We start from the raw sequence: 12,973 nt of genomic DNA, 5'->3' as shown, positions 1-12,973 counted from the left end.
TTATCTGGAATATATTTCATACAAGGTGGCTTAGTCACTTTTCTTTCTTTTGATGAACAAGTGATAAAGACATGAACAGTGATATTTGATCTGGTCACAGATTAAACTATACTACGCAAAAAAAAGTTAAGCAACACTCTTTTTTGTTTTATTAATTTTTTTGTCGTTTCTGGAAAAAAAAATATTAAAATAGTTTTACCTGTAACTCAACATGTGATATTAAGATGATAACACATTATTGACTGCTGTACCTCTATTTTTGACATTTTTACTCTTTGAGTATGTTTGTTTTGTTCATTCATCGTTGACAATGTCATGGAATTTGATCCGACTGTCTTAAAAGTGAGAGTTTTAGCTAGCTATAAAACCAGGTTCAATCCACCATTTTCTACATTAGAAAATGCATGTACCAAGTCAGGAATATGACAGTTGCTATCCATTCGTTTGATGTGTTTGGACTTTTGATTTTGCCTTTTGCCTTTTGATTTTCCTTTTTGAATATTCCTCGGTGTTTAGTATTTTTGTGTTTTTACTTTTAAAACAGTCGTACTTTTTTCCTGGTGATTGATGTCGCGCCATTTCAGCTTTGCACGTGCAATTGATGCTTTACTTTCTGTACCTGTACTTTTAAAACGATATAAAAAAAATATCTTTTCGACTAATGTTTAGAAACACTCCTTTGGTAAGCAAAACACATGCAACTTTGAACAAATTGCATAGGGCGTCAACCAGGCCTCCCCGAAAATGACCGTCAGAACGCTCTTTGAAGGGTTGATGCTGGAATGAGTGTTACTGACATAGTGGCTCGATTTGATGTGCATAAGGCAACAGTTTAGAAACTAACACACATATATCGACAAATTGCAACTGCACAGGATAGGTCGATAGCTCGTACACAGCTACTTTTGCATAGGTACTATTTCTGTACTAAAAAAATGTAGAACTGGAAATTTACTTTTAATATTCAGTACTATTTTGTTACTTTAAAATTATTGTACTATTTAGGTACCTGTATTCAACAGTACATTAGTTGAGCTTAACATTTAGGTACTACAGTCAGATGTTTAGTTACTACCGTTACATTTTCAGCATTTTGATAGTTTTTCTATTTCAAATCTCTTAAAATTTTGATATTTAAACATGGAATATTGTATTATTTCTGTACCAAAATATTAGTAAAAATCAAGTACTGTAAAATACAAGTACCTAAATATTACAATAACTTTAAAGTAAAAAAAATCGTACTAAATATTAAAAGTAAATTTCCAGTACTACATATTTTAGTACAGAAATAGTACCTATGCAAAAGTAGCTGTGTAGACAATCAAGCTAATGGACAACAACTGTCATATTTCTAACTTAGTACAGGCATGTTCAAAAGTAGAAAATGGGGGATATAACCTGGTTTTATAGCGCCAAACCTCTCACTTATATGCTTATAATGTCACTGTTGTCAAAGTTTTAATAAGAACAGAAGACGAACAGAATAATTATGTTGATATATTAGACAACACATGTGTTTGTATTTACTGCAGGTAAAGTATCTATATTTTTAATCTGATAACTCAAATATAAAACAAAACATAAATAGATCTAGTTTTGAATAGTCATACCAATCTAGAATAATGTTTCTCTGTTAAATTGCATTAATAATTTTAAACGATTTCACATTGTTAATCAATCTCATTTTTACGACTGTTTTATTTTCATTTATAGTTTTTGTTTTGTAATGACCTTTTTTTATTATAAGGTTTGGATGTTTTAAACTAATTATTTTATAAATTATTTTAGAACGATTTCACATTGTTTATTAATCTCATTTCTCCGATGATTTTTTTTTCTTTTTTAGGTTTTAGTTTTGTTATTATATTTTTTGTTATATAGTTTGAATGTCTTGAACTAACTTTTTATACATTGTTTTTCGTTCAGGGTGTGAAAATATGATTGATCATGTTAAAGTAACCACTTCAGCTTACAAAAAACCATAAATGATTACATTCTAAATTAAGATGCTATATTATACTAGTAGAATATGACCCCTTGACACTTTGTTTCAAAAATAAAACTATCCAAAAGAAGAACTGGACAGCAGTTCTCATTGTTGTTTTTTAAACTTACTTGTTAACCAAACAATAAACGAAAATGTATATTGATGATCATCTCCTTTAAATATTCTTTAAGTAAACAGTAAAACATAAAAAAAAAGGATGCAATATAATATCTCCTAGAAAAGTTCAGAACAGACAGTCCATAATCAAATGGTAAAACCAAAAGCTGAAACACATTAAATCTAATGGATATTAAAACTGTCATATTCCTGACTTGGTACAGCCATTTTTTTATGTAGAAAATAGTGGATTGAACCTGCTTTTAATAGCTAGCTAAACCTCTCACTTGTCTGATTTGATCAGATTCCTATATATTGACAACGATGCGTGAACAAATCAAACAGACATAGTCATGTTCAGTTACAGTTATCATAATTCATCCAACTAGCATTTAGTCATCAATTTTCAATTAGATAATTGCACTTTCTGAATACGACATTGAGAATACCCCAAAATTCTATGTCGTTTAATTCCAGTCATCATGAAAATCAACATACATTACTGCTCTTTTTCAATACACAACCATATGTTATTTTATACATGTATACCAACCACATTTTATTTATTTTAGGTCAATCTGAGTTTCCTTGTACCTTTCCTTGTGGTTTTAGAAATAAAACATTTGATCTGTATCAAGATTTAATTAATGCTGAGTCATCCTTTGCAACGTGGACTTTCAATGCTGACGGATCGGCATCGACCTTTTACGGTGGTTCAGTTAATTGTTTTCAAATATCTGAACAGTTTCTTATTCTCAGGTATTTTCAACAGATAATCATCATTTTGTGATTCGACTTTTCAGAATCTAAATGACTTTGGGTAATCTCAATGTTCGTGCAGCAAAATAAAATTGACGTTACGTCATTGGTTGTATTTTCCATTGTTTAGAACATTTTAAACCAAGCACAAAATGTAAGTGCACGTTTTTGAAAATTTTACCCAGAATGCATTTGATTCTAAAACGGCGAATTGATAAACAATTTGGACAGAAAGAAAAGTGTTTTGTTGTAACATTTAGCCCATTTTTTATGCAGAGCTTATTCGACAATATCGAGAATAATCAAAATATTGGAGTCATTCATATAAGCATTAACGGACAGCTATGCCTTTATCTATTTATAGCTCTTTCCAAGTAGAAACGGAAACTTGTTACTTTGAGTTTCCCTGACTTGAAAATTCACAGTTTAATATGTTTACAAGAAATTCCGAATGTGACATATCATGAATAAACTGTTATGAATGTCTTATCTATAATTTCACCATTAAGGCTGTTTGATCGTGCATTTTTGATGTAGGTAATTGGTTTTTCAAGAAACCCAGATAGAAAACATTGAGGTATCTATCTATTAACAAAACAAAGAAGGGGAGGGTCGAAAATGTTTCAGATATTGTTGTTCAATTAAAACGGTACGTTTACAAGTTTGCAGCCTGATAAAGAATTATATTATTTTGCATTATAAAATTGAACTGACACCTTTTTTTGCCATCACCCATTTCATTTGATATGGTAGCATAATTGATATTCTACAAGTTTTTTAAAAGTCGCTAATACATGGCCTTTTCCATATCAGCCTGGGTATCATCCCGAGACCCCCATATCAACCCGAGACGGAGTCGAGGCGCTGATATGGGTCGAGGGATGATACCCAGGCTGATATGGAAAAGGCCATGTAATAATCGCTTTATCATATACTTCCGACAATAGTTTTATGTAAGGCAAATAAACTGTTAACAAATGCAACAACTAAAACAGTAAAAAACTTTATAAAGAAGTTAAGTTATGAATCAAATATATATTATAATTGTCCAACAACAGCATCTCTACCTCCATATATATATGTATGGTAACATTTTGAAACATTGAAAATTTAGAAGAGTTTTATGGTCATTATTACTCTAGGTTTGTTGTACTACATGTACTCTAAAATGATTCATAATTGCCAAAGGCATTTGTTAACAAGTACTTAACCAGTAACTATCCCCACAAAAGTTCACGTTAATTTTGACGTCGTCATAAAAATTATCTGACGTCACAATGGCAAAGTAAACAACCGGTACCGGAAAAACCGGAAGTTATTTGCACGAGAAGCACTGTTATGGGTTTTTGCACGAGACGCCCCTGCTATGGGTTATCAGACCGGGCTGATATGGGTTATCAGCCTGGGTGAGAAATTATGGCTTGTGTACTTCCGTTCGTTACACATATGCAAAAGCTATCATATTAATGCTAAGTATATGATAAATTGTAATATAGTTGATGGAAAGAGAGAGACAAATATTACACCTACATATTATGTGGTATTTGGTACTGATCATGCGGGGATATTTTTTTTCATTTTTGGTAATTGTAAAATATTTTATCAGAAAATAGAGGAATCAACGACACTAAAATCTGCATTCATGCGGAGAAATGATTCCTTTATTTTTTAATACATGGTAATTGCTTAATATTTTTTTCAGAATAGGGGAATCGTCACAATTTTGGTGTTTCCCAATCTTCTACACAGCCGGGCAATCAAACTTTACATTTATCATACAAGGTAAGTTAATATAATTAATTGTTGCTGGTTAAACGTGCTATTGTCAGTATTCAATATATTCGCAATATATATTTTTTCAAACTCAATTAAAAAAAGTGATTATTCTTTTAAAAACCTACAACAATTTTTATTTATCGAAAAAGAATACCTGGGTCCTCGGTCATAACACTTTTCTCAGAACTTGGAGTACACAATTAGTGTTTGAAACACCAAATCCAGTGTTTTGATTAGTACAAAAATCTTCCTCGAAAGTTTTATGACCGCAAGGCCTTGTATCAATTTAAAAACAAAAAAATACTAAATGGAAATTTTATGCTTGGTTATAATTTGCCATCATAGCCCGTAAATAATCCACCTGCTTATTGTAATCGTACGTATGATAGGAGCATTGCATATTTGTTCATTGATAAACGAATAGGTTTATATAGTTATAACTTTACGAGTATAAGTTTATTATCAAAATATTTGTATTCAAGCTTAAAGGGTAATTGAGTGCTATGAAACATGTTAGCCCGATCACATGTCTCATATACATTTCCATAGTGAAAAGCCCGTAATTTGAATGTCTTCGTTGATAGCTGTCAGCTGTCATATTGGTTCAATAGTTAATATTGTGAATTTAAAAAGTTTTCATATATAAAACATGTCGATGTGAAGATTTGCCATTTATTGCAATAAAATTGCACGGAAAAAAAACACTATTGTTATATTTTTTTAAATATTTCTAAAGGTGATGAAATTATAAAGAAACCAAAACAAATTTGACTTTCTTTATGATATCTAAACCTGGCATCGATATACCGATACTGCTATCAAAATGTATATCTCAATGTTTTTTTAAATCATTAACAACCAAGAAGTATATCTCCCCATTGCAAAAGCTCGTTATCCTCGAACAGCTTCAGTTGTATTATAATCTTGTTTACAATAGAAAAAATATTATGGGGTTTCAATCTAGGAATTTTGAAAATTTTGGCATTGAGCATCACTAAGAGACTTTTCTTGTCGACATATGCATCTGGTGCACTCAAATTGTACCTGTCAATGTTATTACTACCAGTAGACGTCTGCTGTTTGACTGTGATATAAGAGCACTGTTGCCAGTATTTTGGTATCCGGTACTGGCATGGAAATACTCAAATTTTGATCCTAAAATATGATGTAACAAAATATATGAAATCATTTTAAAGGTTATTTTCAATTTTAGCTATACTTTATCTCTATTTGTGATTGTCATTTTCTTTATAAGAAGAAATATTTTGAAAATACCGAACGTCAGGGAACATTTAAAACGGAAAGTCCCTTATCCATGTTATAGGATGGCACAATCAAAGGTTCAAACATATCAAATGAGTTAAAAACAACTGTCATATTTCTGACTTTTTGGTTTTTCCGTAGGTATAAGAATTTCACTTGTTTTTATAGCTAGATAATACACCTACTTGTATGATAGTCACATATAAATCAACAATGTGTGAACAAACCAAACAGACATAACAGGTAAAAAAGGTCACACGTAAAGGTACAGCAGTCAACATTGCATTATAATTTAACTGGGTTTGAATTTCCGAAGTGTCGGCCTATTTTTTCTTTTAACAGATTTGTCCATCAATTGTTGGTTTTTTTCATTTTTTTTATATGTTCTTACTTGTGTTGTAATACGTTTTTTTTTTAGGTGAGTTAGATTTCAAAGTATTTGAGAATGTAAGTTCAGCTTTAAATGAGTCTCAATTGTGTGAAGTATGCGGAGAAAATGGTGCTAACAAATTTACAGTCGTAGCAATAGGTAAGGTTATTCACAGAAATAATTATCAATGATACTAACTGAATTTTACTTTAAGGATTGGTATTTCCAAGCATGTTTAACCCTGTAGTTTAGTGGTTACCATTGGTTGGTGTCAGTCTTCCTAAATTTCGTAAATTGATTTGTTATAAGTTCGATCGTAAATTTTTTTCAATTAACTTGATTCATAATCTTTGTCTCGGGGCCTTTTATAGCCGACTATTATCACTCTATATTCGAACAAGAACCTTCAAACTAGAACAATATGTGTACAAAAAAGTAAAATCACAAATATACTGAACTCCGAGGAAAATACAAAACGGAAAGTTCCTAATCAAATGGCAAAATCAAATGATAAAACACATCGAACAAATAAATATTAGCTAATTGATATTTAATAACACGACAATCGTTGCTACGTTTACAAGAACTAAAGATCATTTTGTAATGATCATATTTCATTGTGACACTTAATGGATATTCGTTAGTTTCTATTTATTGTTTGGCAAACATTACAATTTTTATTTCCATTACCATAATTTTAGAGAAATTAATTCTACTATTGAAGCAAATTGCACACTTCCTATCTTTATTGTTTCACACTATAGTTTATTGTTTCACACTATAATTTATTGTTTCACACTATGATTTATTGTATTACACTGTAATTCATTGTTTCACACTATAATTTATTGTTTCACACTATAATTTATTGTTTCAAACAATGATTTATTGTTTTACAGAACAACCATGTAAGTATAGGTAACTAAGTAAAATATGTACGACAAGGATAATTGAAAATATCATTACACGTGTATATTTGAAGCTACGCCTACGCAAAACATGGGGTTTGCAGCCGCATATAGAGATTTCTAAGTGATGCAACGCGGATCTTCTGAACGGACATTTGCGAGAGCTTCACGAAAGCCAAGCTTCAAATACAAACCATTTTTTTCTAATATAATGTAAAACAACATGTCAACAAATCCATTTCAACAACCTCTTCTTTGTTAAACTGCATATGACAAAATTCTGCGAAATGAGGTAATTGTCCTTGGCATCCAACAATATGATGTAATTTGTTTTCTGTTGACGTCAAATGTAAACACAAAACTTTTTAGCCTTCTTTTGTATGTTATATTATAATAAAATTAGATAAAAAGAACAATTTGAAATGAAATGAATGTCTTTTTAATTTAGTATTGAAAAACAAATATGTAAAATCATTACAGAATTCCATTGGTCTATAGACAGGTAGATACAGGATTATACGTTTGTTGTTTTCTAACCATGATCATCGATACAAAATAATGTATGTGAATCAACAATTGACATCACGTTGCCGTTGTGTGTTTCAAATTGTTGTTTTCAATTATCAAATTGAAAAATGGGTTACGCATTTCTTTAGAAATCAGACATGTCAGACCTAAAGTAAATCTTAATCGTCAATATTTGTACATGTTGTATTTTAAATTGAAACAAAATGACAAATGAGGTCACACATTGACCTGTATCAATTTTTTTCATATGGAATGACTTGGCAACATAGTTTATAAATCATGTTTGGTGAACAAAATAAACTATGTATAAGTTTCAAACTCTTTAGGCAACTACATGCATATATGTTTTGTTTTGCTCTCTTATGCTTATGTGACATTTGTTGTGCGATCTTCAGCATCATATCCGGACTCAATTACTCCCGCTGTATGCCAAATTCCATCATTCTGTCCTTCAAATATAACTACATCCTGTCCAGAAGAAGGTAGTATCCCGACGGAATGTAGTGGCGTCACTACGAATTCACCAACGACTGTTACTACAGACACACCAACAACGACCACTTCCGAAATTCCAACGACCATTGGAACCAAGAAACCATGTTCTAGGAGGAGACACAAGCATACTAATGGACATTAAAAAACCCATATCAGAATGATATTATAAGAATTGAAAATAAAACAGAAAATGTATATTTTTTTTTATTTGCCTTGAATAACAACAATATATACTTATTCAGTTTATGACAATACGATGACATAGCGTGTGGTTTTTCCTTGTTTCTACATCTTCAAAATTATCTCCACATTGCACCAGTTAATCTTTACAATCCTTGAAATGGAAAACAGAAAAGTGAATCTGGTTAACTATGAAGGGCAGACCTAAAATGTTCAGATGTTAAAAATTAATAACTAAAGATAACACTAAATATATAGTGGAGTTAAAACCATTCTTCCGTAAAATTTACGGACTCAATCACAAGTTGACCGTTATTGACCAACCTCATATTTACCGGGAATTGTAATACCGGTAATATTATCAACAAGATGGGTGCCTATTGTAGAGCAGGATCTGCTTACTTTTACGAATCACCTTAGATTACCCACATTTGTTTATGGGGTTCGTGTTACGAAGTCTTTATTTTTCTATGTTGTGTCTTGTGTACTGTCAATTGTCTGTTAGTCATTTTTAGCTTTGACATTGATAGTTTATTTTCAATATACGAATTTGACTGTTCCTCCGGTATCTTTTGCCCCTCTTTTAGATAACACACACACAATGACGTTTTTTTTAAATTATGAAGACCCAGTTGTGAAAAAAAAGCAACAGTAGTATAAAATTCCTGTTAACAACATTTAGATTTTTCAAAAAAAATTTAAGGATTTTCTTATCCCAGGCATAGATTACCTTAGCCGTATTTGGCATAACATTTTGGTATTTTGGATCCTCAATGCTCTTCAACTTTGAACTTGTTTGAAGAAACGCGCTTCTGGCGTACTAAATTATAATCCTGATACCTTTGATAACTTTCTACACCACTGGGTCGATGCCACTGCTGGATCGTCCTCGAAGGTATCTCCAGCCCAGTAGTCTAAACTTCGGTGTTGACATGAATATCAATAATGTGGTCATTTTTATAAATTTCATGTTTACAAAATTTTGATTTTTTGAAAAAAACTAAGAATTTTCTTATCCCAGGCATAGATTACCTTAGCCGTATTTGGTATAACATTTTGGAATTTGGGATCCTCAATGCTCTTCATCTTTGAACTTAAATATTTTGATATGAGCGTCATTGATGAATGAGTCTTATGTAGACGAAACGCGCGTCTGGCGTACTAAATTATAATCCTGGTACCTTTTATAACTTTATACCGCTGTTCGAAATTCAAAATCGATTGAGAAAAACGAACTATAATATAACAATGGCATATTTTTCTGACTTCATACAAGACATATTAAGAAAAACAATTTTGGGGTTGAACCTGGTTTTATGGCTTGCAAAACCTCCCCCTTCTATAGCAAAGTTAATATAACATTAAAATGACAACATTACATGACAGGACTACAATACAAATAAATGGGAGAACATATAGGACAGAGAAACACACGAATAATAACTATCTAAAGGTTCCATGTTTATCATTTAATACGTCTGTAAAGTCTGGCGTCAAGTACTTTAATGAAAATGTGTTATTCGAACACTCCTACTCTGTTATGACTCATTAGAAAAGTATTTCAATTGACCCATATATTTCTTATTTTAGTACTGTGATAAACACACATCAACACAACAAACGACAACCTCTGAACAGCAGCTTCCTGGCCTAGTGTAAATTTTTAAAACAATAGTGTAACATGAAAACATAGGAAAACACACTATGAAATATCAATTGAAATGACTAACTCAATGAATAAACGTTTATATTAAAAAAACATAAACATAATAAAGACTAACATACCCTGAACGAATAACGTCTTTGGACTATGACACAATTTAAATAAAAGTTAATTAAAAAAAGGGCATGAGATGTAAAACAAACATTGAAAAAAAAGCCAAATACAATAACGTACACTGCAATGAAAATAATTTTGCTGTAAGGTATACATGGAGTACGGGAAATTATTTTACAAAATACATTATTTTGGTGTTCGTAGTACGGGAACTTATTTTATTGTTCGTAGTACGAGAACTTATTTTGTGACAGATTCAAAACAGGAAACTTCTTTATCTATATGCTCTTTCAATATTATATAAACATGATCTTGTTGTCATTTATCATATACTTTGCCCTAAATGAAGATTTGGTTACCCTTTTTGTGACAAAATGATCGGCTATACAACATCAACAAAAAGATAATTGTGGTCATGAATTTTTGCCTCGCCTTTAATATTGAAGAGTGTCTTTTGTTAAATTTGCACAAAAACCTAGGTGAGCAAAACAGGCTCTTTATACATGTTATAGCCACTTTTTAAAGCTAGAAATTTAAGTCTTCCTATCTGCTAAAATTGATAGTACCATTGGCACAGCTTCGTGTGTCAACTAAAAATAATCTCATTTTATGGATATGTGATCACGTTAAGTCGATATTTCAGTTCCTATAAGTATATAAGATGTCAACATCATTTTGAATATGGAAATTGAAAGATTGTAATTGGTACACTTCCGTTTTGTAATAATGGTCATCCGAACTTGACCTCTTTATCATGGTTCATTGAACAAAGATAATTTTTCGTGAAGAGGTCTGTTTTTCAGACACTACTAGCAACATATTAAATATACTTTGTTGTCTGGTCTATGGTCGGGTTGTTGTCGCTTTGACACATTCCCCATTTCCTTTCTCAATTTTATTTGTGAATGGATTGATTGTAATCGCTGTGTATTTGTCTTCTCACAGTGTTCATCTAACATCGACATCATTTTCGTGTTTCGTAGGTCAAAGTAAAGTTTTAGTTTCCATATATAGGTCTATTTCTAATACTGATTAGCAATTAGGTCAATTAAATTATGATTGATTGGTATGTGTACATGGTTTATAAGTACAGGCATTTTCTGTACTTTGCTGCTATGCTTGCGTCGAGATTAAACTTTTAATGTTTTCTTGCCTGAATAGTAATAGAATACGTTGAAAAACGGGGTTATCATTTTCATGTTAAGTAGGTCAAACTGTATAGTTTTAGTTTTATATATATAGGTTCTTCTATAAGATACTATTATCAATTATGTACATTATATCATGATATGTTGGTTGTAATGTGTACATGGTTCATAAGTCCAGAAATCTCTTGTCCTATGCAGGCTTGTGTCTATATTAAAAAAAATGAATAGTATACCATAGAATACATTAAAAAACGAGGTATATCTTAAATTGAAACTCGGTTGTCTAAACCTTGCTAAATCAGGGACGGTTAAGGTTTAATTATTTTATTTGTATAAATACTTTTCACTATAAACACAAAATAAACAAATAATTATCTATTTAGAAGTTGTTATATTTTCATATTATATTATAAATATGTGATTTTGTTGCACGAATGGTTATGTAACTATTTTTTTTGATGATTTGTGGATTTGTAGATAGAAAACTAGTTATGGCCGTAGACAAATCGATAGTCTAAAAAATATATGGTTTTCTACAATTATTCATAAAGAGTAATTGTGTTACTCTATAAAGATAACTACAATACAGAACAACTGAAGAATGCAGTTTAGAAATTGTACGACGTTTGGCAAATTGCTTTTTAAATTAATATATGCCTTAATTATATTTATATCATGAATTAATTAAACTTTTGCGACAAATGCTATTTGATTTGATATATATGTTTGTCAGGTATTTCAGAGAAGAATCAACAGAACAACAGATTCTTTTAGAGGGTTGGAGGAATATGAAAATAGATTTGAAAATTTGGAGGCAGAATTTTGGCTGGGTCATTTGTTGTTATCTCATTTTAGAAAAGCAATTACGATCATTAATACTTGATGGATTGATTGATTGGTCATACTTGTGCTATTTCATGTCCGTCAAGTTTAATTGACAGAGGAAGCTAACCTGCTGTAGGACAGACGGACAGTCCTAGTACATTGAGATTGGAGCCGTGCACACTTTTCGCAAATTGGCTTTGAACGCGCAATCACAGTATGTAATGGCTAGTGATATATTAGAACAGTCGTCTACCAATTCATTATGTTACTAAGTTACTTGTAAATAATAGACAAGCAAAACAAACACCATATGTTCAGATTGTTCAAAATTGTACGTTAATAAAAATACACAGGTCAAACCAGTATATAAACACCTCTGTAAGACCGTATATTCTATGTTTATTTCATGATGTCTTCTGATTTTTTGTGCCGTTCGATTTTTGTCCTTTTTATTTTACTTGCAAGCCCTTATTTTGTTCTTTTTATTGACGATATTTGAATGATTTCCAACAACAACAAAAATTCGTCAAAAGTTCCACTTAGCCAGAATCCTTATTGTGCTTCTTGATGTCATTATTAGTTTTGACTACCAAATGTCAATGTATCTATCTGTGCTATACAGGAGGTGGTGAAAACTATTTTTAATAAAGTACTAACTTTTTTATCATAAACATACGTATGTCTTTGTTTTGTAATAATTTATGAAGGGTTCACAAGTTTATCATTTCTTTCTTAACGATTAACCTAAAGACTGTATGTGAATGTTCAAAACATCAGAAATCCAATAAGCACTTTATTTCAAAATTGGGAAAATATAAATGTTGTCCTTGTTTCCTA

General features: G+C 31.0%; 1 long non-coding RNA gene across 1 annotated transcript; it reads left to right on the top strand.

The window, feature by feature from the left end:
- The first annotated feature begins 4,558 nt into the window (after positions 1–4,558).
- LOC134726752 (uncharacterized) lies at positions 4,559–7,226 on the top strand. The gene is made up of 3 exons (XR_010108629.1): positions 4,559–4,648; positions 6,324–6,434; positions 7,175–7,226. It is a non-coding gene; the product is annotated as an uncharacterized LOC134726752 (long non-coding RNA).
- Positions 7,227–12,973: the final 5,747 nt, after the last annotated feature.

Source organism: Mytilus trossulus, chromosome 7 (genome assembly GCF_036588685.1).
Source record: "Mytilus trossulus isolate FHL-02 chromosome 7, PNRI_Mtr1.1.1.hap1, whole genome shotgun sequence".
Classification (NCBI taxonomy): domain Eukaryota; kingdom Metazoa; phylum Mollusca; class Bivalvia; order Mytilida; family Mytilidae; genus Mytilus; species Mytilus trossulus.
This window is presented reverse-complemented; position numbering and strand designations above follow the sequence as displayed.